The sequence below is a fragment of the Danio rerio genome, chromosome 16 (assembly GCF_049306965.1).
Source record: "Danio rerio strain Tuebingen ecotype United States chromosome 16, GRCz12tu, whole genome shotgun sequence".
In the NCBI taxonomy this organism is placed as follows: Eukaryota; Metazoa; Chordata; class Actinopteri; order Cypriniformes; family Danionidae; genus Danio; species Danio rerio.
Genome location: NC_133191.1, coordinates 7,854,899 through 7,882,500, shown reverse-complemented (window position 1 = coordinate 7,882,500; position 27,602 = coordinate 7,854,899). Strand labels below are relative to the sequence as shown.

The window sequence follows — 27,602 nt, the reverse complement described above, 5'->3', positions numbered from 1 at the left end:
TGAATGATTTAATTCTAAAACATCAGGATCCAAATTTGAACACAGGCCCATTTTGAAGGTATTGTTTACCTGTTGCGTGTAGTTTGCGTGTTAACAGACTGTTTGATACAGCTCGCTGAGTCACAGTTTTCTAAGAAAAAAAACTTCTGCTTTTCTGCAAGCCGAGGGAGGAGTCGAGGGACTTGTGGGAAAAACAATATAAAGACGATCTATTTGAGGACATAAAGGGATCGTGATGTCATAAGTCTGAAGTGCAGTTCCTTCTTTTTCACACGCACAGGCTCTTACCTTAAAAGTCACTATCGAAACACTTTTCATTTTGTGTGTGTGTTTGACGAAATCATTTCCCCACGATTGCCTCACAAATCTGCTTTGCCAAGTCTCCACCATTGTATTGATATAAGTTTCTATACTGCCTATAGCTGCATCCTGAAAACACTCCAAAGTAAGCCATACAAGCATTATGCAGGATTGAATAAAAGGTGAAGTGAAAGTGTGAGAAAGTGAATTTTGAGATTCGTCTAGCAGAAAAGCAATTACATTTGTGGTCGGATTTAAGGAAGTGAAAGTCGTTGTTTGTCATTGGAGATTTAACAGGGAAATGTTTTGTGCTGAATAGAGATGTTTGGAGGCGAATTGGTTCGTCTGTTTCCCTTCACAGATTTGCTTCTGCATGTCAGTCTCCTTTGGAATGTACAGGAGACTAATTCAAAACTTTGCAATGAAGGATTATTAAATTCGTATATTGTACGGTGTGATTTTGAAAAGTAGGAAAATTTTTAGTTTCGATTAATATTCCTGTCAAACAATCATAGTTGTAACCATATCCTGTACTCTTCCATAAACAGAAACGACCTCTGAAACCAATAGGAAATGATAAGCGGAATGAATGTCATTTAACACTTTTATTCCCCCATTTCATATCGACGATCGTTATTTTACTCATGTATTCCAGGACAATGAAAGAAGAAAAAAATACAGCAATACCGAAAAACAAGTATTGGACACATGTTTTTTTCCTGGGAATAATATTTCTAAAGGAGCTGTTGACATGGAGTTGAACCAGATTTTGGTAAAAACCCAAACAAATATAAAAATAAAACAAAACAAATCTGAAAAATAAGTTCTGTGTAATAACAATGACACGAGGAGAAAGTACTTAATTACCGAAATGTATTTAATACGTTATATAAAGGCTTTGTTTGTGATGGCAGCTTAAAGACGTCTCTACTTTTCCCTGCATCATTTCATTTTATTACGCATAACTTTATTTGTAAACTAATACCATGTGTTTTGTTGATCTTTGCATATGTTATCAACATCCAGTGAAAATTTCAAGTCAGCAGCACCTAGAAAAATGATGACGTTTTCAATACTTATTTCCCCGCTGTATAAACTGTAGAAAAATATTTTAAACTATTATGGAAGTGGCTTCATTTAAGAATTGTATTGCTTTGTTATTTTTGGACATTTACTAGAGAAAAACATACATTTTAGGGATTGACAAGAGAGTTAAACATCTTTGACAAGAGTGCATATCAGTGTGGAAGAGATGGTTGAGTAAGAGAGAGTGAAGGCTGTAGACCAGGGGTGCGCAATCCTGTTCCTGGAGAGCTACCTTCCTGCAGATTTCAGTTGCTACCCATATCAAACACACCTGAACCAATTAATTAGGACCTGAACACCATTTGATAATTATAGGCAGGTGTAATGGGTAGCAACTGAAATCTGCTGCTGAAAGGAGCAGGATTGAGCACCCCTGCTGTAGACAAAGCTTTTTTGTGAAGTATTTTTTTTATGAAAATTACTACCAGAGTTGAAACCTAGAGTTACTACTAGAGTTGAAACCAGAAGTTTACATACACTGTATAAAAAGGGGCATAACCATTTAAAAAAATGTCAGATGTTAATGTGACTAAACTTTTTCTCTTTCAGGTAAGTTGTTATTATTACCAAATTTGTTTCTGCTATGCTTAATAGCTGAATAATGAGAGAGATGTTTTTTGAGAAATTGTATGTGTGAAAATGTGTGTTATAACTTTTCTTGAAAGTCAAGTTTACATACAATAAGATTATTATGCCTCTAAAAAAAGCTCAGATGATGGTATCAAGATTTTTGAAAGTTTCTGATTGGCTAATTGACAACATTTGAGTTAATTGGAGGCACAACTGTAGAATATTATTTAAGGAAAACCTCAAACACATTACTTCCTTGTGTGACAACATGGGAAAATCAACAAGCCAGAATCAACTAAAAATCCAGATTACAATTAGCTAAATTACACTGAGAAAATAATTTTTTTTGAGACATGTCCTGTGGTCTGATGGAGCTAAGATAGAACTGTTTTGACCAGTGTTACATTTGGAGGACAAAGGGGAAGGCTTACAAGCCTAGGAACACTATCCCAACTATGAAGTATGGGGTGGCAGCATCATGTTGTGGGGCTGTTTTGCTGCAGGAGGGACTGGTCCACTTCACAGCATAGATGGCATCATGAAGAAAGAACATTATGTAGAAATACTGAAGCAACATCTTTAGATATCAGCCAGAAAATTAAACTTGGTCACAAATGGGTCTTCCAAACAGACCATGACCCTAAGCATACTGCCAAATTAGTTAAAATGTGCTTTAAGCACAACAGAGTGAATGTTTTGCAGTGGCCATCACAAAGCCCTGATCCCAATCCTATAGAACATTTGTGGGCAGAGTTGAAAAAGCTTGTGCGAGCAAGACAGCCAACACATCTGACTCAGTTACACCAATTCTCAGGAGGAATGGGCCAAATTCCTTCAAACTATTGTGAGAAGCTTGTGGAAGGATACCCAAAACATTTGACCAAAGTTATACAGTTCAAAAGCAAAGCTAAAAAATACCAAGGAAATGTCTGTAAACTTTTGACTGCCTAGAAAATAATAAAAAATTCTCATAAAACAAATTCTCTCATTATTCTGGCATTTAGCAAATGTAAATGATTTAGTTAATCCTAACGGACCTGAAATAGTAAACGTTTAGTAAGATTTATCATCAGACATTTTCAAAAACATGGTTATGTTCCTTTTTTCAGAGTGTATGTAAACTTCTGGTTTCAACTCGCACACACTCCCAGATTCATCAGCATTAAGATTATGGACACATTTGTTTGTGTGAAGAGGCTCTAATTGTTGTCTAACAGAGAGACCATTTTTCAGCCTTATTTCCAGTTCCTCAACCATCATCCTATTGAGGACTTTTTGAGTTCTAATTAAGCAAATTTCTTGCATTGTGTGACTTCATATTATTAAATAAAGTCAAGTGGCTGTAAGGTTCATATGTTGATCTTCAATATTATGAAATCTATATATTAAGAGAAACCAGGTCCAACGAAAGTGCAACATACACTGTAAATTAGCATTTTTTAATTTTTCCCCATTATTATTATTATTATAACAACAAACAAAAAATAATTTACAGTTAACATGAATTACACTGACAACTATTCAAAACATCTACAAACCTGTGTTTCAACTTCTAAAACTTTTATTGTCTTTTTAAAAGCATGTAGTGAAATCAAGTCTTTGAACTGCAACTGTGTTTGCAGATTATTCCAAGCAAAAGGTGCTGCGTACTTAAAAGCCTTTTTTCCCCATCTCAGTCCGCACTTTAGGGACAGTGAGTAAACATTATTTTGCTTTTGAATTGCATTATGTGACCTTGATCAACTTTTAACCAGGGAAACTTCCAAAAAACAAAAAAACTTTTATAAACATTTTTAATAGTTTAAAGTGACATATTGTCTGGTTTGTGTTGTATATTATGCTACAAAAACCTTGTAATAGACTGCCAGTACATTTTCTGTTATTTCTCTATATATTATTTATAATACATTGTATTATTTAAAGCTACTAAAATGTCAATAAAAGTCACTTTGCTAAAACTGTAGAGATAAAGTTTCAATATCAAAAGTGGACAGAGCAGAGATCAGCATCCTATAATGCGATTCACAAGCGTAAATTAAACTGATAACACAAAATATGGAAACTAAAGTAATTAATTAACAGATATTTTTACAGTACATTTACTGTGAAAGTGTTTAATGAGTTTCAACTGGCTTTGAGAATGACAGGGTCAAATTTGCCATCTCTGATCTATGGTGCATTTCAGAAAGGAAGAGGTTGAGTAAGTAAAGTATGATTTATGGAAATTACCACCCGCAGGCACACACTCCATTGTTTACAATAATCCAGATTCATCAGCATTAAGGTTAAGGACAAACAGATACAGTTTTAGATAATTTTTTTTTTCCCATCCGATGTCCAGATTCTCAATCATTATCATCATCTTAATGAAGAATTAGAAATGATTCAACATATAGTAAGACTTTTTTTGGAGTCCTGATTAGGCAAATTACTTGTATTGTGAGAATTGAAATGATTAAATAAAGACCAGTGGCTGCTGTAAGATACAGTATGTCCATATACAATATCTTAATATTATGATATACAGTTGAAGTCAGAATTATTAGCCCCCCTTTTGATTTTTTTCCCTTTTTTAAATATTTCACAAATGATGTTTAACAGAGCAGGGAAATTTTCACAGTATGTCTGATAATATTTTTTCTTCTGAAGAAAGTCTTGTTTGTTTTATTTTGGCTAGAATGAAAGCATTTTTATTTTATTTTTTTTTTAAATAACCATTTTAAGGTCAAATAATGAGCCCCTCTAAGCTATATTTATTTTTAATAGTCTACAGAACAAACCATCATTATACAATAACTTACAGTACCTAGTTTCCACTTTGACAGAAAGCATGCTTGAAAGTAGAAATCTGCATGGTTAGGCATTCAGTTTCAGTTCAGTCGAAAAGAATCAAATTTTGAGTTCACCTAACTTGATTTTATTAAGTTCATTGAACTTTCATTAAAACATGAAAAAGTAAACAAGTAAAAGGAGCTTATTTCATGTAATTAATTCTATTATTTGATTTTACAGTGTAACGGCATATGTTTTCATCAAAATTGTATCAGAATCTGTGAAATTACATGTTATGAAACATCTTTTCTACCTGAATTCCACAATTCTGCTTGTATTTTTTGCGTTTCGGAAATCATAGGCACCCTTCACTCTCAGAAATAAAGCTAGACGAGCTGTCTCTGGGGTGGGACCTATTGAAAAGGCACACATTTATACTTGAAGGGTCCATATTGGTACCTCAAAAGTTAATATTAGAACCTTAAAATTTTAAGAGGAACACTTTTGTACTTTTTTGAGGTACCCGTGAGGTATTAATATGGACCTTTTAGCAACAAATTTGTACCTTTTCAAAAAGTACCACCCCAGTAACAGGTTACATACCTTTATTTCTGAGTGTGTATGCATGTGGAAACAGTTGCTCATGAAACCGTGTTACCTTTTCTTTCACATTGCTGTAGGCTCTAGGTTTTGTGGTCTTTACAATAGGCGATGCATCATATGCTTCGGCCCTATTTAATGACTAAACTCCTGAATCACTGAGGTGCTGATTCAGTTCTCTGCTGGAATTTTTGTAGGCTTGTGTTTAGCAAGTTCCATGTGAAGTGTCTGACGCTGATGATGAATATGCAGAATTGATGTGATCTGCCTAAGAAAGGCAAGAGAATCGCTCCTGGAAGCCTTTTCTCGCAGATGGTGATTGACATTGTGAAATCTCTGAAAGTTGGTTGATTATATCTTACTCAACACACCAACACATACACGAGGGAACTGAAAGACTGAGGTTACAGTTTGACCAGAAGCTCAAAAACAATGACATTCATCTGATCTTACACCACTTGCGTCCAGACAAACTCATGTGTGATCTTGCAACATCTTTAATTCATTCATTGAGAGCGTTCCCATGAAAGGTCCCATGCAGTTGTTTTACTGTGAATCAGTTTAGCTGTATTTTTAGTGTATATTATGTCTGTCTGCTGTCTTTCTGCGATTTGATTTTTTAATATTAATACAAAATATTATACATTTTAAAATGTTATTACTTAATTCTAAACTACAATTTATCGAAAGCCTGGATAGAAATCATACATTAACATCTACTGTATCTATAATCCTATAATCGTGTCTATAATCGAATTGTAATTGTACTGAAGAATCATTGCTTTGGTGTTTTCTAGTAATACAGAATGCTTTATATTAAAAAGGAAAACAAAAGTTTATATGCAAATTTTAAAAAACTATTTAAACTACCAATAAAACTACTACATTATATATATATATATATATATATATATATATATATATATATATATATATATATATATATATATATATATAGTTCAAGTCAGAATTATTATTTAAATATATTACATTATAAATTTTTTTCTTCTTTTTAAAATATTTTACAAATGATGTTTAACAGAGCAAAGAAATTTTCACAGTATGTCTGATAATATTTTTAAGTCTTATTTGATTTATTTCAGTTAAAATAAAAGCAGTTTTTAATTTTTTAAACACCATTTTAGGGACAAAATTATTAGCCCTTTTAAGCAATTTTTTTATCTACTGTCTACAGAACAAACCATCATTGTACAATAACTTGCCTATTTACCCAAACCTGCCTACTTAACCTAATTAACCTAGTTAAGCCTTTAAATGACACTTTAAGCTGTATAGAAGTTTCTTGAAAAATATCTAGTGAAATATTATTAACTGTCATCATGGCAAAGATAAAATAAATCAGTTAATAGAAATGAGTTATTAAAACTATTATGTTTACAGAAATTGGGGGGGGGGGGGGGAACAAGTGATCTAATAATTCAGGGTGGCTAATAATTCTAACTTCAACTGTATATATATATAGAGTTATATATATATATACACACACACACTCAGTTTATTAGGTACACCTTAGTAGTACTTGCCTAATTACGTTAACCTGAATAGTTGACCTAATTAACCTAGTTAAGCCTTTAAATGTCACTTCAAGCTTTATAAAAGTGTCTTAGAAAATATCTAGTCAAATAATAAGTACTGTCATCATGGCAAAGATAAAATAAATCAGTTATTAGAAATGAGTTACTAAAACTTTTATGTTTAGAAATGTGTTAAAATAAATCATCTCACCGTTAAACAGAAATTGGGGGAAAAACAATCGGGGGCTATATTTATATATATATAAAGAATCTAACAAGCTTGTGCACATACCACTGCCAAATTAGTTTAACGTTTGCCGCTTTATCAATTAATACTAAGTATATGTTGTTGTCATTAATTGACTTTGTAATGAAGAATAGGGTGATTTGCTGGTGTACAAAGTGGAGGGCTTTATCAATACATTCCCGCATTGGGCTCACACATATACTCAATACCATGACTCCTTGTTGTTCGAACACTGTCTTGATAAGCCATGATGGGCATTTCAAACATGTGCTGCACCTAGTAAACCAATCACAACAGACTGGGCCATTGGATCATAATTAGCATCATGCAAAGTAAATGTTAAGAAAAATCATACGGGAGTTATTGGAATAATTAAATAAAAATAAATGCATTTGTATTTATTTGTTTATTTATTTACTTATTTATTTATTTATTCATAATTTATTACATTTTTCAATATATTTTATTTAATATTTATGTAAATATAGTTAAACTCTAAAGAGCAGTTATTAATGCAAACAAAGCAGAGTAAAATGAAATCTATATAGACATTATTATTTAGTATATTTGTTCTTTGTTCTCATTTTTAGCTAGTTTTAAGTAATGTATTTAAAAAAAACAAGATAAAAAAACAATAAAAACAATTACACAAAATGTCTAAAACTATATAAAAATAATTTTAAGTAATAGCTAATAAATACCACAGCATTATTTCAATGAAACTGCATTGACACCGTCGTGCACCCATTCTTTTTTACTAAGCTCTTTAATTATACACACAGCCAGCAGTGTGTGTGTGTGTGGACACTGTTCATGTGCTTGTGTTATCTGTACTGTCTTCATTCACTGTTTAGTTTTTCTCCACCAAGTTCTCTGAATTCGATTAGTGTGACTGAAAAAAGGGGGCGGAAGATAACAGTTATAGAGTTACTCGTTGAGTTTAAATTTCCTTTATTAGTTTCTAATTAAGCTTTGAGTCCTAAAGATGCCAGTGAAACAGATATGGATGTGTAATAAGCGAACACTGTCTCCCTCTCAGTTTACAAGCCTCTTTTTTTTCAGCGACCTGCCTTGTGTGTCAGTCTAGAAGACGACACAATACTCTGAATATGGCAGGGCTCCAGTGAAACCCTCTTCGAAAATCTTTCCACTCACTTTCTTTCTAAACAACTGGAGACAGCACTGTAGAAAAAAAAAAAGTAGATCAGCGTTTTTCAGCATAAACTCAATACAATTAGCTTTCACTTTACTGTGATGCTGTCATTGGGACAGTATAATGACTACTAGTATATGCTTTGCTTTACATTCAAAACTTTGTTTTGATGTACGCTAACAGACATTATATGGGCCATAAGCAACTTTGTTTAAAGGTTTAAACTTCTACTAGCCCTAACCCTACAAAGAGATAGTCCACTAAGAAAGTAAGTAGGCACTATATGAAATGTCTAAAGGGGAGCATTAGTAAGTTTTAAGTTTAAAAGAAGGTTTTAAAAGCCAAGTGTGCTTAGAACAGTCACTTTAATTTATCTCGAAACAGATGTTTTAAAACTAAGGCAGTTCAGTTATGAAAAACATGATTATTTTGGTCATATTTAAAATCACAATAGTTTTATTATTACTCATTGACTTTGGGAGATTGGTTTTATTTACTAAAGAAAAGTGAAAAGTGAAAGTCCTTTTGATAGTATAAATATTTATTCAGAGTAGTTTTGGGTGATATGGATAAACATGGATATTTTAGTGTCTAAAAAACTGCTGCATGGTTAGAAATATTCTTTACAAAATGGAGCCAGAGAAAAAAAAATTGTTGCCATCAACATTTATATCATCATATATTTTTACTGAAAATATGTTCAGATATATATATATATATATATATATATATATATATATATATATATATATATATATATATATATATATATATATAATTTAGCCCAATTTACCTATACCACATGCCTTTGGAATTGTGGGGGAAACTGGAGCACCCAGAGGAAACCCATGGCAACACGGGGAGAACAACCTCCACACCAAACACCAACTGACCCAGCTGAGACTCAAACCAGCGACCTTCTTGCTGTGAGGTGATCGTGCTACACACTGCACCTCCATGCATCCTATATATATATATATATATGTATATATATATATATATATATATATATATATATATATATATATATATATATATATATATATATATATATATATATATTAATTCATTAATCTGGGTCCACCACAGCAGAATGAACCGCCAACTTATCCAGCATATGTTTTACGCAGCGGATGCTTTACAGCCGCAACCCCTCAGTGGGAATCATCCACACACCTTCATTCACACACATACACTACGGACAATTTAGCCTACCCAATTCACCTTTACCAAATGTTTTTAGACTAAAAACGGAGCACCTGGAGGAAACCCATGCCATCACAGGGAGAACATACAAACTCCACACAGAAAATGCAACTGACCCAGCCGAGGCTCGAACCAGCGACCATCTTGCTGTGTGGCGTTTGTGCTACCCACTGTGCCACATATGTATTTACTTTCGTTAACTGCTCGTTAATGCAAATTTCTAAAAATCCAATCACATGGCAGCAACTCAACAGATTTAGGCATGTAGACATGGTCGAGATGATCTGCTGCAGTTCAAACCGAGCGTCAGAATGGGGACGAAAGGTTATTTGAATTACTTTGAATGTGGCATGGTTGTTGGTGCCAGACAGGCTGGTCTGAGGATTTCAGAAACTGCTGATCTCCTTGATTTTCAATCATCTCTACAGAGAATGGTCTGAAAAAGAAAAAATATCTAGTGAGCGGCAGTTCTGTGGATGCAAATGCCTTGTTAATAAGGTCAGAAAAAAAATGGCCAGACTGTTTCCAGCTGATAGAAAGGCAACAGTAACTCAAATAACCACTCCCTACAACTGAGGTCTGCAGAAGAGCAACTGTGAACACACATATCAAACCTTGAGGCGGATGGACCAAACCGGGTGCCACTTCTGTCAGATAACAGGAAACTGAGGCTACAACTGAGGCTCATCAAAATTTCTTCCAATAGAAGATTGGAAAAACGTTGCCTGGTCTGATGAGTCTTGATTTCTGGTCTGATGAGTCTTGATTTCTGCTGCTACATACGGATGGTAGGGTCAGAACTTAGCATCAACAACATAAAAGCATGAATGCCTCCTGCCTTGTATCAACGGTTCAGGCTGCTGGTGGTGGGAGATTTTTTCTTGGCACACTTTGGGCCCATTAGTATCAACAAAGCATCATGTCAACGCCACAGCCTACCTGAGTATTGTTGCTGACCATGTCCATCCCTTTATGACCACAGTGAACCCATCTTCTGATGGCTACTTCCAGCAGGATAATACGCCATGTCATAAAGTGTGAATCATCTCAGACTGGTTTCTTGAACATGACAATGAGTTACCTGTACTCAAATGGCCTCCCCAGTTACCAGATCTCAATCCAACGGAGCAACTTTTGAAGGTGGTGGAACAGGAGATTTACATCAAGGATGTGCAGCTGACAAATCTGCAGCATCTATGTGAAGCCGTCATGTTGATATGGAGCAAAGTCTCTGAGGAATATTAATATTCTATATTAAAAATAATATATTAAAAATGTTCTCTAAAATTATTTGCTGATCCTCTTCCAACAATAAGTACAATATCATCCTTTTTTATGACACCAGAAATATTTGGCATGTTCAGTTGTCATGTTAACCATATACAATGCACATTACGGCATATGCACCACTAAAAGTGTAGGCAATATGTAAATATAAATCATTTATATGAAATATTAGCTGAAATTGGCATTAGAAATTATTAAGATAATGAATAAACATCTAAGTGATTAAAATTTCTACAACCTAGGTTTCAAACATCCACAAACGAGACTTATCTACCTGTTATTTGCTGTGTGTTTGGTTGCAGAACATTTGCTCTGTGACTCTTACCTACAGTGTGTGTGTAACAGAAGACGTCTGTTCTCTCAGCCAGCACCTCACACCTTCACACGAACCTCCTATAAAAAATTCAAGCTTCTCTCTTACACATAATGATGGCCAAATCGCTTTCTCATCAATAAATAGACGAAAGGAGAGAGCAGGAGACGTGTAGATAAAGGTGGACATGTGAAATCTGCAGGCCTTTTATATCTTTTTCTTTGGCTTAGTCCAATTGTTTATTAGGGGTCGCCTCAGTGGAATAAACCACCAATGATTACACACACACTCATACACCATGCCCACATTTGTTTACCCAATTCACTTATAGCACATGTCTGATTCGAACCAGTGATCTTCTTGCATGTTAAGCGACAGTGCTAACTATTGAGCCACTGTCCTGCCCCAATTTTGTTCAGTATTGCCTATTTATAATAGTGTCTTATAGTAGGGGTTCTCGACCTTTTTTACTTTGGGGCCCAGTTCTTTCTCCGATAAATTTCTCATTTTCTTATTTCTTAAATAAATACTTCGGTAACACTTTATAATAACTACACACTATGAATCATTGATTAAGCATTATCAAATGGTGAATTCATTATCTGTTAAGCATTAACTCTACATTAGTAAGCCTTAGTAAGCAGTTTATAACTGCAGCTACAAATGCTCTATTCTTGACTTACAAACATATTTATAATGTGCCTAATAATTGTACTTTCATGCTTTGCTAATGATTTGTTTTTCATCACTAAATTAAGTATTGCATTATTTACAAACCATTTGTATTTAAGAGTAGTTGAGGGTTTTAAGAATAATTCAGAATGAGTTAGTAAATGATTAATAAACTATTGAAATCAACGTTTATATATCTTTTTATTCAGGCATATATTAATAGTTAACTAATATGTTAATAAATGCTTTATTAACTCAACTTCATGCGGTTTTGTGACCTAATCTAAAGTGAGGACTACTCATGCTTTATAAATCCCTTATAAAACATTTTTTAAGTTTTTAAACACCATTTTAAGGTCAATATTATTAGCCCCCTTAAGCAATAAACAATTGTTAAACAATGATTTGCCTAATTAACCAAGTTAAGTCTTTAAATGTCACTTTAAGCTAAATACTAGCATCTTGAAAGATATCTAGTAAAATATTATGTGCTGTCATCATGGCAAAGATAAAAGAAATCAGGGTAACACTTTATAATAACTACACACTATAAATCATTTATTAAGCATTAGCAAATAGGGAATTCATTATCTGTTAAACATTAACTCTACATTAAAAAGGGTTAGTAAGCAGTTTATAACTGCAGCTACAAATGCTCTATTCTTGACTTACAAACATATTTAAAATGTGTTTAATAATTGTACTTTCATACTTTGTTAATGATTTATTTTTTATCACTAAATGAAGTATTGCATTATTTACAAACCATTTGTAATTAAGAGTAGTTGAGGGTTTTTAGGATCATTCAGAATGAGTTAGTAAATGATTAACTATTGAAATCAATGTTTGCATGTCTTATTATTCATATATTTATGGTTACTATGTATGTTGGTAAATGCTTTATTAACTCAACTTCATCTAGTTTTGTGACCTAATCTAAAGTGAGGACTATGTATGCTTTATAAATCCCTTATAAATGACAAATAAAGGCTCAGTTAAATTTTAAACAGGAAAAATGACATTATTCATTCCTATTCATTTAAAGATACACAAATGAAACTATACTTCAAAAGAAAAATAAATCTTTGCAACCTTATCTAAAATAAAATAACTGTATAGTTTAAACATTGCATCTTATTATATTGTTAAATTATTGTATTGTTGTTGTTTTATCCAGTTTTACGTTGTATTTTGACACTACTGTAATTTAGCAATGTTTAAACTTTACAGTAATTTTACTTTTAGAAAAGATTGCAAAGATTATTGTTCATTTGATTTTGAGCCTTTAATTGTCATTTATAAGGGATTTATGAAGCATAAATAGTCCTCACTTTAGATTAGGTCACAAAACTGCATGAAGTTGAGTTAATAAAGCATTTATTAACATATTAGTTAACTATTAGTATATGCCTGAATAATAAGACATATAAATGTTGATTTCAATAGTTTATTAATCATTTACTAACTCATTTTGAATTATCCTAAAAACCCTCAACTACTCTTAAATACAACTAGTTTGTAAATAATGCAATACTTAATTTAGTAATGAAAAATAAATCATTAACTAAGTATTAAAATACAATTATTAAGCACATTATATAGGTGCTTATAAGTCAAGAATACAGCATTTGTAGCTGCAGTTATAAACTGCTTACTAACGTTTATTAATGTAGAGTTAATGCTTAACAAATAATGAATTCACTAGATGCTAATACTTAGTAAATGATTCATAGTATGTAGTTATTATAAAGTGTTACCAATACGTCCACTGTATGCTATGCTTGATTATGATGGGAAAATGCACCCATATTTTATTTTTAGAAAAAACATTTGAATAGGCATTTAATATGCTTTCTAAGGAAAAAACTTTGTTTAGCTGAAATTATTTTATTTTATTTGTTTTATTTCGAGACACTAAAATTGGTTGTGTTATCTTTGACCCACATACAGTTTGAATATTTCCTTATTCCCTAAATACAGTTAAGCATAATTTCCTAAATGGTGTCTAACAGAGCAAGGATTTTCACAGTATTTCCTATAATATTTTTTCTTCTGGAGAAAGACTTATTAGTTACATTTTAACTAGAATAAAAGCAGTTTTTATTTTTTTTAAACAATTTTAAAGTCAAAAGTATTAGCCCCTTAAGCATTTTTTCCTGAATGTCTACAGAACAAACCATCATTATACAACAACTTGCTTAATTAACATAATTAACCTAGTAAAGCCTTTAAATGTCACTTTAAGCTGAATACTAGTATCATGAAAAATATTTAGTAAAATATTATTTACTGTCATCAATGCAAAGATCAAATAAATCAGTTATAAGAATTAATAAAACTATTATGTTTATAAACATGTAAAAAAAAATCTTCTTTCGGTTAAACAGACATTGGCAGGAAAATATACAAGGGGGGCTAATAATTCTGACTTCAACTGTAAATACTAAAGGATAGTAAGAGAAGCTATGCTACTAGTTATGCTATAGTCAAACTATGTGTAGTTATGGGAAGGAGCTGAAATGCAAGACAAATATTTAAGAAACATTGTGAAAGTAATCTTTACCAAACCCTCCACCTCTGCTTTAAAAAAATAAATAAAAGTACCTGCAGCCTTGTGTAAGAGAAAGCCATAAAAAAACATTTATGCCCCTGAAACACAATGCCCAAGATAAGCTCTGGGAGCCAGGCTTCTTTGTTTATCCATTTGTATTAGTACGCACCATTTATAGCTAAAAAAAAAAACAAAAAAAAAACATACATACTTGTACATTCTAATTCATGCTAATACATACATTTGGATACTAAATTATAAACAAAAGACATGTCGCCTATCCAAGTTTTCGGAACAACAAATAATACTTCTAGTTGATTATTTGGTATCAGAAGTGGCTAATATGAAAGGCAAAGGCCTCTAGATTACTCTTATTTAACTAAAATAAAATATGATCATGCCTTGATTTTTAACTATTTAATTAGGACAGTAAGGTTTGACTTTGCTTAGACAAAAGTCTTGTCACTTAACAGAAATAATGCACAGTATAGAATATAAAGTCATGGTGCAGTGGAAAAATAATTAATATTGGATGACTGCATCCATACATCTCTGTAATGACTCAGAGAAATAACTAACGCAAAGAAAGGGTTAATCTTCAATGCCTCCTCCTTCATCTTACTCCAGACGTGCTCAATACTGTTCATGTCTGGTGACTGGGCTGGCCAATTCTGGAGCACCTTGATCTTCTTTGCTTTCAGGAACTTTGATGTGGAGGCAGAAGTATGAGAAGGAGCGCTATCCTGCTGAGGAATTTGCCCTCTCCTGTGCTTTGTAATGTAACGGGCAGCAGAAATGTCTTGATACCTCAGTTTGTTGATGTTGCCATCCATTCTGCAGATTTCTCACACGCCCCTATACTGAGTGTAACCCCAAACCATGACTTTTCCTTCACCAAACTTGACTTATTTCTCTGAGCACCTTGGGTCCAATAGTCCAATAATTTCAAATGGCAGCACAAATTTGCCTAATTTTTACCACATTTTTAGATTTTAACCACATCCTCACCCTGTGAACGAGGCTATGTGGGATCAGACATTTGGTACAAACTGGTTATGTAATTGGCTGTATATTCACAAGGACTTTTAATTTGGAATAAGCCAGCTCGGGTGTTTCCGGTGAAATGTCACACCATTATAAACTTGCCACATTTAAAAGCTGGTTTATTTAAAATCAATGATCTTCACTGTCTGATTGAGACACGATATAAAGTCTCACACCAAACAAGAAGCACTGCATTCTATTCCATTGTACTATTCCAGGGGTGGCCAACCCTGTTCCTGGAGAGCCACCTTCCTGCAGATTTCAGTTGCAACCCATATCAAACACACCAGCCTGTAATTATCATGTGGTGTTCAGGTCCTAATCAATTGGTTCAGGTGTGTTTGATATGGGTAGCAACTGAAATCTGCTGGTAGGTGGCTCTCCAGGAACAGGGTTGGCCACACCTGTACTATTCCAGGTCGTTAAAGTATGCAAATTTATTTTATTATATTCACCTGCTACTCCTCATAGTGCTTGCAATTAAACAGCCTTTCAGTTTGTCTTATGCTCAAACTAAATGAATGCTTAAGTCTATTTAATGAAGTATATTTGAATAAAATTACAATATCGATGCTGTACCCTTATGAAGTTTAAAATAGTCACATCAAACTTTCACCGGAGGTGACAGAAAAGCACTTGCCATGCATACTGCGGGGAAAAAAGTCACCATTTTTCTCAGAAAACATATTTATAAAGGTGCAGCTTGAATTGCAGACTTGCAATTGCCCCCGGATGTCGGTAAATCCACATATGCAAAGAAAACAAATCGAATTAGTCTACAAATTAAGTTATGCATAATAAAATGAAACAACAAAGGGAAACAGTATTGAATACATGAAGAAAGGAAGGTGTAGAAAGGCAGTGAAAGCCCAGACAGCAGCTGAAATCTCTCAATAGTTCTTCAGCAATCATCTGACCTTCGTCATTGTAAATGAATATTAGCTGCTTCAGTCCATCATCTACACTCTAAAAAATAACTCAAGAGATCTGTTACCACTACATAGTTTAATATATTATTGTAACTTAAAAATTCTAAAATGCTGTTTAGATTAAAACTTTTAAGTTGCCAGAATAATTTTATTAAGTTTTCAAAACAGGAAAATATTTATAATTACATCAATTTAAAAATGCAGGTAATTTAAAGGTAAATATATCTGTCAGTTGCTTTAAAACAATATTTAACTTGTAGCAACCCAAGGAAATGAGGTTAATAAGTCACACTAATGGAGTTCTTTTGTATTTTTAAGTCCATACACTAATGTTTTTGTTATTTTTTACACCTATAATATGGGTAGTACATGTTTTTGTTTTGTAAAACAATGAAAACCTGTGGTTTAATACAAATAAAAAACAAAAATGTTGTTGTTAAATGTACTTCTTACAAGCATGAAAAGTAAATTTGAAAACAAACAATAAATTTAGTAATTTCGGCTACTTAATTTATTTGAGGTTCTAAACTTGAAAATGTGCATATAATTAAGTGCATAACATAACACTGAATTTGTATTCAATTTTAAAATAAAAAAACTAGTTGAAACAACATTTTTGAGTACTCAACTTATAGATTTGAGGTTTTTGGTATGTAAAAATGCCTCTGATTGAAGAGGAAAAATTTGGCTAACATAATAAAGTTTGTTGTCAGAACCTCATTTTGTTAGATGTTGTCGTAACTTCAATATATTAATGCAAACTGTTGCCTTAATTTTTTTTTTTGTTTTGTCTAAACAATATTTTTTAGAGTGTACATTAGCAGGATGATGAAGATGAAACCAGGGTGGACATTTCAGCAAGATGATGATCCAGAACACAGCCAAGCAAACTCTCAAATGCTTTCAGAGAAAGAAAATAAAGCTGTGGAATGGCCCAGCCAATCACCTGACTTAAATCCAATGGAAAAAACAAATTAAAGATCAGATTTCAGACTTCATTCTTCATATGAGAGGCGTCTTTAAGTTGCCATCACCAAAAAAGCCTTTTAAATAAAGCATTAACGCGTTTCAATAGTTTCTCCTGGTGTCATATGGATTATTTTTATGTTTGTTTTGTTTGGGTTTTCACTAAGACCTGGGGTCCGTTCTTCGTACCTCGCTTAAATGATCTAAGATTATTTGGCAGATCCTGGATCTTTTCATCTTGATAACTGATCTCTCGCTAATTTGGTTCTTCAAACAAGTTCGCGAATCAGATTGGAATGTCTGGATGAACTGATCTGAGATCGCTGCGTGTGTTATGAAGGACAGATCTATCGATCCTCGAAATCATGATCAGCAATGCAACGATTGGCTGACGGCACAGCAGCGTAATGACATCATCTGATTAATATTCAATTATCCATGTGAGCAAAATTACATCAAATTAGCAGTAAAGGGCTTGTTAAATATGACACGCAATAACCTTCCACATTTGTTGTGAGCTGCAGGGCTTTACACTTTCATGTGTCAAGACAAGAGTATTCATCATGCATTTCAATGCAAATCAATGTATTTAGTTCCACATTTAGAAAAGATTTTCTTTATTATAGTAGCCGTTTTTTAATCGGTGTAAAGAATAACTGGTTGTTTACAAAAGCATTTTCATATTGGTAAAGGTGTCTGCAACTTTTGTGAAGCATCAAATCACTGGCATATTAACTATCAAAATATGTTTTTGACTGCATAAATGTATTATTGCTTTAAAAAAAAAGTGACATATTGTGCATTTCTATCATACACAATTTGTACTAAAGCGATCTAAAAAGTTCATATCAATAAGTTTTATCTTTGCACCAGATGGCAGTCTTTGTACTTTAATTTCGAGGGTGCAGATTCCATACATTTTATTAATATGTATAATTTTATTTTATTAATGACTATAACTTTATATATATAGTTTAAAAATATGTACCATTTTCCCAAGTGTATATAACTACTACTGTAAGAAAATATCAGAATTCGGAACATACTTTCTGTATTATCTTTGCTTGAACTGAGCCGATCTAATCCTGTTTATATGAATTGAACCTGCTCCCGATCAGGTTTGACCTAGCAGAACTGTTGCCATGACAACAACTCTCGGATCAGCTTTGAAGAACGAAACGATCCTGAACGAAATCGTCAATATCCAAATCCAGCTAACTGAGTAATCCACGTACGAAGAACAGACCCCTGGTTTAATTCCATGTCAACAGCTCAATATTATTCCCAGAAAAAAGCATGACATGTTCAATACTTATTTCCCCATATAAGGCCATTGAGCACAAACAGGCCGCTCGTACTCTAATAACCTATCAAGTTGAGAACCGCTATTATTCTGCACCACATTTTCACTTTATTAATATCTTTCTATTTTTAAAGCTGCTCATATCTAGTCCATATCTATAGCTTGTGGCTCACGATCGACACTCATTTTCCATGTAGTCTTGTTTTTGTCCTATCTCTCCTTCCTTTCTTCTAAGTTTGTCTGCGGCTTGGACTGTGAGTAACGGCTAACAGGCCGTCTGAAAGTTAGTCACCTCCACGACACCACTTCCCCTCGCCAAAGAAAAAGGGAAGCCTTTTCTTCCTCTCCCTCGGCTTCTTCTTTTGCTGTCGTCTAGACCCCAATAAACAATGCCTTCTCCAGAAATTATTATGGGAGCTCTGGATCAAAGAGCGAAGTGTAACATGAGTCCATGGACAGCGGGTAAACAGGCACGCGCGCTCAATGCTGCTCTTTATGCTGGACGAGAGAGAGAAAGCATGACGGGGAGGAAGACTTCAAAGTGACACGCCTCTGTCTTCACTGGCCCATTAAAGCCAGTCGGGGGGTGCGGGGGCTTGATTTCACATGAGATGTGTGAGGTGCCGTCACAAAGATGCTTTTTAGCATATGCAGAGAGTCTGTGGGAGAGATGTGCGTGGGTCTTATTGCTGATGGTGCTGGTGCATGTTGGGAATGCTGCTTAGATCATTCGTAGAGGAAATGTAGTGAGGCAGCGATATGAGAACCATGTGAGAAACACACAGACAGACAGACAGACAGGGAATGACATTTATTATGGAAAGTCCCTGAATTACCCAGTCACAATAAAGGATGTTCAGCCACATGTTAAATCAGGGTTGCCTCGTTACTCAACCAGATGCATCGCTAGAGACATTACATAGCTGGTTATGTATTATCCAGGACTTTGCCTGGAGAAATACAGAGATTGTTGACCCTGTCATTCTATCTATACACTCATGTCAATGCATTAATTATGTAATGTCCACTTCTTAACCTCCTAGGGCAGGGGTCACCAAACTTGTTCCTGGTGTCCAGCAGATTTGAACTCCCAACCCTAATCAAACACACCTGAACAAGCTAATCAAGCTTTTACTAGGTATACTTGAAACACCCAGGCAGGTGTATTGAAGCAAGTTGGAGCTAAATCCTGCAGGGACACCAGCCCTCCAGAACCGAGAATGGTGACCCATGTCCTAGGGCTCAGTGGCCACATATGTGGACAGCACATTTTAGCTCTTATGTCTTATGCTTTATATTTTGTTACAGACATGCAGTGTCATCCTGCAACTGTTTTGAAGCATACGAAATGTCCCAAACATTATTTTAACTGTCCAAAATGGGCAAAAAATATATATGTATGTGTTATTAATGCATTAAAAACAGTCAAGAAATAAACTGCTGTGTTCAAGGCAGAAATAAAGATTTTATTGTGTTTTATGGAAATTTGGACCACGAGTCCACATATACAGACATACTTTTTCTCTAAAATTGCTTCATATTAAAAGATGATACTTAGGTTTATTCTAATTAGGTTCCAATAAGCATAAAAAGCAAAGGGAAATAAAAAAAAATGCATGTAAAAAAATTGCTTTGACCTTAAGAGATTAAAGGATCGAAAAACACAAAACAAAATGAAGACTTTGGAGTGGCCTAGTCAAAGTCCTGAGCTGAATCCAATTGAGATGCTGTGACCCTCCAATGTGGCTGATTTTCAACAATTCTGCAAAGACGAGTAGGCCAAAATTCCTCCTCAGAGCTGTAACAGACTCACTGCAAGTTATCAAAAACATTTGATTCTTTTTTTTTAGGCACATTATGAGTCATTAGTTGGTTTTACTTTATCCTGTGTTAAAGGCTTAGTTAAGGATCACATGGAAAATTTTGAATAACAGTTCCTTAATTCACACACACAAAAAAAGCTTTTCCCCTTGCTTATAGTATTTTTGGACTAATGCAATAAAAGAGTTAATGCACATAATAGGAGATTATAACTCTCGAAGCAAATAATACACCTAAGTGACTCCATTATGCTTACATTGTTTGCTGTTGATTGCTATGCCAATGCTACAGTCAGCCACTTTAACAAGTTGATGGAAACACCCTAATTTGCATTTTAGATTTTCTTTTTTGAACTTTGAAAAGATTTGCTTTACATTAGGATAGAAACCCGACAACTGAGACAAGCTGTGAGCACAAACTCTAAAAGTGCTATCTATTTCCTGTCTTTAGTTGTAGTTGATTGTTTGTTTGGTAATTTTGTTTAGGCTTTGTGTGAAATCTCAGGTTTCATAAACAATATCTCATATGTGCTTGGAAAATAAACACAAAGTCTAGAGGTTTGAAAAAAATGAGGGTGAGTGCATGATGACATTATACATTTGGTAAGATGTCATAAATATGAATATATATATATATATATATATATATATATATATATATATATATATATATATATATATATATATATATATATATATATATACACAAAAAATAAATATTATTTTTCTCCCCTATTTCTGTTTAACAGAGAGGAGATTTTTTTTTCAACACATTTCTAGACATAATAGTTTTAATAACTCATTTCTGATTACTGCTTTCTTTTATCTTTGCCATGATGACAGTAAATAATATTTTACATATTTTCAAGACACTTCTATACAGCTGAAAGTGACATTAAAAAGCTTAACTAGGTTAATTAGGTTTACTAGGCAGGTTAGGGTAATTAGGCAAGTTATTGTATAACGATGGTTTTTTTCTGTAGAATATCGAAACAATATAGCTTAAAAAGGCTAATATTTTGACACTAATATGGTTTAACCAAATTAAAAACAGCTTTTATGTGGAGGAGGTTAACAAAATTAAAACAGCTTTTATTCTAGCCGAAATACAACAAATAAAACTGTCTCTAGAAGAAAAAATATTATCGGACATACTGTGAAAATTTCTCTGCTCTGTTAAACATCGTTTAGGAAATATTTTAAAAAAGTAAAAAAAAAATAAAATAATAAAAAGCATCAAACAACAAAGGAGGGCTAATAATTTTGACCTCAACTATGTGTGTGTGTGTGTATATATATATATATATATATATATATATATATATATATATATATATATATATATATATATATATATATATATATATATATATATATATATATACACACAGATGACTAAAAATGTCAATAAGTCTCTTTGATAAACTTATCAACCTCAAAAGTTGTCAGGGCAGAGATCAAGGTCATATAAAAAATCTAAAGCAGAAGTAAACAGATATCAAATATAAATCATGAGCTATCCGGGCATCTGTTTATTAACAGAGTTGTATTTTCATAGTGTACCATGCGTATATTTTTTACAAATTACACACTGTAAAAAAATGTTGCAGAGATAAATTTGTTAGTTGATCTCAACTTACATCAATGAGACTAAAAATATCAAGTTAACCTTGTTAAAAATGTAGTTGAAACCCTATTAACTTATTAAAATAAGCTAAAGCAGCATTAACATATTTGTTGTCCTGATTTTTTATCATAACTTTTTTTTTTTACAATGCATATCTGATTACATGTCTGACTCCCTTTTAGCAACCACCCAAAAACAGTGTTTTGACAACCACTAACAATCTATTACATGTCTAAAAAGGTTGTGCATGTTTATCTTTTTCAGTGAAAATTGAATCCATTGAAATCATTAAATCCATCATTGAAAATTGAATCCATGGATAAACATTTTGGTTCATGGATGAAGTCCTTCGTCATACTCAGGTACAGACAATAAATATAAAAAAATTGTAGACTAGAAGACACACGGAAATAAAGACTTGATAATTAATTATGCTCAGAATCATAAATCTCTCCTGTTATGTCTTTTAACCAGCTGCTTGTGTCTCGTCCTCATGAGGGTTCGGGTTTCCTTTGTTTCACGGCATTACAGTGACATTGGCTTGATATTTGTGGCTCAGTGCTTATACAGGCCCTGGTGCCTTCTGTGCTGGATTAGGGGCCGGTTGTCAGACACACGTCTTGGCATAACACAGGGGGCCAGCGTGTGGGGTCAGAGCAGTTTGGGTTGCCGTATACGCTTTGTAAAGCCAGGTGTCATTGAAAATCCCAGCGCCGCAGCAGGGATCATGCTGTCATGTGTTTAGACAGAGGCCGGAGCAGCCATGTCCAAAATGCAAGGAAGCTGAGGGGTAAGTGTCTGGATCGCTCCCTGACCCCCAGAACTACTGCCACGGTCAGCTGTTACAGGAGACACGGTGTGTTTTTTAAGAGCGATGGAGCGTCTCCGCTGCCTAAACAGGTTCTTGTTTTGTGGGTGTTCTTGAGTTCGCACCTACAGTTAAAGTCAAAATTATTGGCCCTCATGTGATTTTTTTTCTTTTTGAAATATTTCCTAAATGATGTTTTCATAAAATACGAAAATGAATGAATGATAAAAATGCAATATTTGCCCGACACTACTTTTTAGTTACTCTCAAAAATCTGCAGATTTTTTATTTACAAAATTCTGCACAGAAAAAAAAAAGTTTGCAGATTCTGTTTGGTCCATACAGCAGATAGAGAGAATCGTTAAAAACTGAGTGTGTACAGAAAGCCAAAGCATTAAAAAAAAGATGTGTATTCATGTATTAGTGGATTAATAAACGTAACCTAAGAGTCCATATTTTGCTTGAAGTCAAGACAGCCAGAAAACGTACACATCCTTGATAATGTATTGACATAGAGGCTCTTAAATGTAAACGCGCAACTGTTTACATTAGTGGTCTCATGAATTGGAAATCGGTTCATTTTGTGGTCTGTTTACGATTCAACAAACACAGGGTGACGCTTGCCAGTGATAAATGCCATTTCTGCTCATCTCTGTTTGTGCTTATGGTGAAAGTGTCTGCGGGGTGTATGAACTGTTAATATTTTTAGAGTGATTGAAGGGCGCACTTTTTCTTCTTATGAGCTCAGTTTGGCATGTTGTGTACAGGAGTGCTGTTTTAGCCTCGGGGGAACGCAAGCGTAAGTGTGTGTGCTGCAGTTTTAGCCTGCAGGGTTAAAGAGACAGGAGACAACAGGTGTTTCTCATGTTCGAGTCAAGAGTTCTTAGCGCTAAACAAAAGAGAAAGTCACATTCTAACAAGACGAAAAGAATTGTAGTGAATGACAATTATGTGCTGCATGTAAATGTGCATTTTTGAGATGGCGGCTGTGAGTTCTATGATTGTGTTCTTCATACCTGTCAACATTTGGATGTAAAAATATGGGATATGTGCACCCCCCATCCCCCACACTAAAACAAACAAAAAGACTACACAGAATAACCCTAAAAGACTCCTAATCTGTTCAATCAGAGCAGTTTAATTGTACAGCGCATCCGGATGTATTCATAGCGCTTCACTTTTTCCACATTTTTTTTTATGTTACAGCCTTATTCTAAAATGGATTAAGTTCATATAATTGCTCAAAATGTTACAGACAATACCCCATAATGACAATATGAAAAAAGAGTTTTTGAAATTGTTGCAAATTTAATAACAATAAAAAACCTGAAGGATCACATGTGCATAAGTATTCACAGCCTTTGCTCAATACTCTGTTGATGCAGTACTTTGCAGTACCTCTCAAGTTTTTTAGGTTGGATGGGAAGCGACGTTGTACAGCCATTTTCAGATCTCTCCAGAGATGTTCAATAGGATTTAGATCTGGGCTCTGGCTGGGCCACTCAAAGACATTCACGAGTTGTTGTGAAGCCACTCCATTGATATTTTGGTGGTGTGCTTTGAGTCATTGTCCTGCTGGAAGATGAACCGTCGCCCCAGTCAGAGGTCAAGAGCACTTATAGTCAGGTTTTCATTGAGGATGTGTCTGTACATTGCTGCATTCATCTTTCCCTGTATCCTGACTAGTCTTCCAGTTCTGTTCTGTTCCAGTCTTCCTGCTGCTGAAAAACATCCCCACAGCATGATACTGCCACCACCATGATGAGGGGTGTCTGGTTTTCTCCAAATGTAATGCCTGGCATTCACTCCAAAGAGTCCAATTGTAGTCTCATCAGACCAGAGAATTTGGTTTCTTATGGTCTGAGGGTTCTTCAGATGCCTTTTGGCAAATTCCAGGCAGGGAGTGGCTTCCATCTGGCCACTCTACTATACAGGCCTGATTGGTGGATTGCTGCACAGATGGTTGTCCTTCTGTAAGGTTCTCCTCTCTCCACAGAAGAACGCTGGAGCTCAGACAGAGTGACCATCGGGTTATTGATCACCCTGACTAAGGCCCTTCTCCCCCGATCACTCAGTTTAGATGGCCGGCCTACTCTAGGAAGAGTCCTGGTGGTTCCAAACATCTTTCACTTACGGATGATGGAGGCCACTGTGCTCACTGGAACTTTCAGAGCAGAATACATTTTTCTGTAACCTTCCCCAGCCTTATGCCTTGAGACAATCCTGTGTCTGAGGTCTACAGACAATTACTTAGTCTTCATGCTTGGTTTGTGCTTTGACATGCACTGTCATCCCTGGGACCTTATATAGACAGCTGTTACTCAAGTTATCTAAAACAAATATTACACTGTTTACTCAACTACACTGTAAAGAAATGCAGGGTTCCAAACCATTCTTTCATTCTGTCCCAGCACAAATCAAATCGATTAAGTAAACTTAAAGGGGTGGTCCACTACAAAACCATATTTTAACATCACTTTGGTTGATGTGTAATGTAGCTGTGTGAACATAAACAACATCTCTGATTGTAATACACGCAAAGTTCAATGCAAAGGGAGGCACTGGCTTTTACAGAGTTAGCTACAGCAAACGAAATTTATGGACTACAACAAATACATCCGGGCTAGTGAGATCACAAACCTTTCAGATTTTGCTCATACACCATGTGCAGCAAAGGGGCATGGCCAGAGTCGCTGTAATGGTATAGCAGAAAAATGCCATCCAAATGCTGCTATTTTCATTTTGCTATTTGTATTTGGGCTTCCAAAAGACACAACCTAAGCAGGGCTGCGCCCGGTCAGTACCTGGATGGGAGACCACTTGGGAAAGCTAGGTTGCTGCCGGAAGTGGTGTTAGTGAGGCCAGCAGGGGGCGCCCAACCTGCGGTCTGTGTGGGTCCTAATGCCCCAGTATAGTGACGGGGACTCTATACTGTTCAGTGAGCGCCGTCTTTCGGGTGAGACGTTAAACCGAGGTCCCGACTCTCTGTGGTCGTTAAAAATCCCAGGATGTCCTTCGAAAAAGAGTAGGGGTTTAACCCCGGCACCCTGGCCAAATCTGCCCACTGGCCTCTGTCCATCATGGCCTCCTAACCCTCCCCATATCATGATTGGCATATCATCACTCTGTCTCCTCTCCACCAATCAGCTGGTGTGTGGTGTGCGGTCTGGCGCAAAATGGCTGCCGTCGCGTCATCCAGGTGGATGCTGCACACTGGTGGTGAATGAAGAGATTCCCCACCCATTGTGTAAAGCGCTTTGAGTGCCCAGAAAAGCGCTATATAAATGTAACGAATTATTATTATTATTATAACACAAAGAAAAAAGTGCTTACAGTTTAATTTGAATTATGTTCCAGAGAATTATAAAAAAAATAGCTCTAGCATTTGACAAAGGACAGCTTCAGAATCTTTTCCAGTTCTGTGCTGGATTCGGCTAAAAACTCCTCAAAGAACGAGCAGCTCCAACCATAATAGAAGCTGTGGATTGTGAGCCATAACCTGTAAGTATTTTTATTTGTTAAAATTGATCTATTACATGCACAGCGTTGACGGTATGTTGTAACAAGGGTTTAAACAAGGATGTAAACAACTGGAAATGCTGTTTGGCACTGCTAACAATTTAGCTACAAATTCAGATTCATCAGTAAAACCGCTGTAAACACACACACTCTTAAAACCAGCGCTGCAGTGTTTCTCTATACAGCCACTTTCTGTGCGTTCCAAATCTTAAATAATGAACTCTCAAAAATATGTGAACGTTTCATATTACTTACACATGCTTATTCCGAATATATGTGAAAGGCACTTGTAGGATTTTATTCTAGAGAGCAGGCGTAAGGGTTAAGCTGTGTGCTTATTCATTTTCTGTCTGATCCAGGCTCAAACTGATAAGATAATAGCTACTCTGACTGACAGTATTTATCCGCGAATCACAGCACATTATAGTAGCTGACCATTCAGAGCCTCATGAGGGCGGGCCTTTTGGAGAGACTAGAAAATATGACAATCGTTTTCATGTAAGCAGAGTAGCTGTACAGTATATAATCAAAGTAAGATATATGAAAAAACAGGATTTTTTTACAAATTGTACACATTGCTCTGAATCTTATAATAACAACCAAGCCTTAAAAATACACTCAGGTCCACCACTTAAACAAATATAAGTCGTTTGAACATAAAATAATTAAGTTGTCCCAAAAAAATCTCAAGAATTGTGTTGTTTCAGCTCAACTTTTGTCATATTAATGCCTCTGTTCATGTGTGCACTTCTTCAGGGCCTCTTCCTCAAATGAAAGCAGAGTTCTTCAAATACAACTCCTAGTGTGTAGCGTGTTGTGTAACGGTGCGCTCATAGTGTCCTGTTTACACAGTGGGACGCACGCGCTCGTAAATAAGGAGAAGTGGCCGTGCGAGATGAAAGCTGCAGTCTGTTGTCTGTTCCCCGCCAACCTCTTATTAAAAGCCTTTTACATGTAAACAGTCCGGCTTGTAAAACACAAAGCGTACCCTTGCCTTTTAATTTTACCTGTTTTCCCCCTCATGCTCACTTATTTGCTTTTGTTCTTTCCTGATATTTGCTCATAGTAAGGTGCGGTAGACCCTTGCTCCTTTTTTTAAGTCCACAAAGACAAATGGGATTATAAATGATGTGCTTTTTGAAAACTTTCTTGATAGTCATCTGACAAATTTGCTAAGGAAATCGCTGACACTTGGTAAACAGGTTTTTGAAAGTAAAGAACTGTTTTGCATCTTGACTTTTTCACATGGTGCTGTAGATGTGGCATGGGAAGTGTCGTTTTTTTCTTCTTCAGC

At 34.8% G+C, this 27,602-nt stretch overlaps 1 long non-coding RNA gene across 4 annotated transcripts in view; it reads left to right on the top strand.

Moving 5' to 3' along the window:
* The window catches only part of LOC137487875 (uncharacterized), a 115,352-nt gene that overhangs the window by 72,689 nt on the left and 15,061 nt on the right, over positions 1 to 27,602 (top strand). The window contains exon 6 of one of the 4 annotated variants that reach the window (XR_012391989.1): positions 17,075 to 17,342. The exons of 2 other annotated variants lie outside the window; for them this stretch is intronic. This is a non-coding gene — a long non-coding RNA (uncharacterized lncRNA). Of the gene's footprint in view, positions 1 to 17,074; positions 17,343 to 27,602 lie in introns of those variants that run through there. One more of the 4 variants, XR_012391996.1, reaches the window with a different exon arrangement.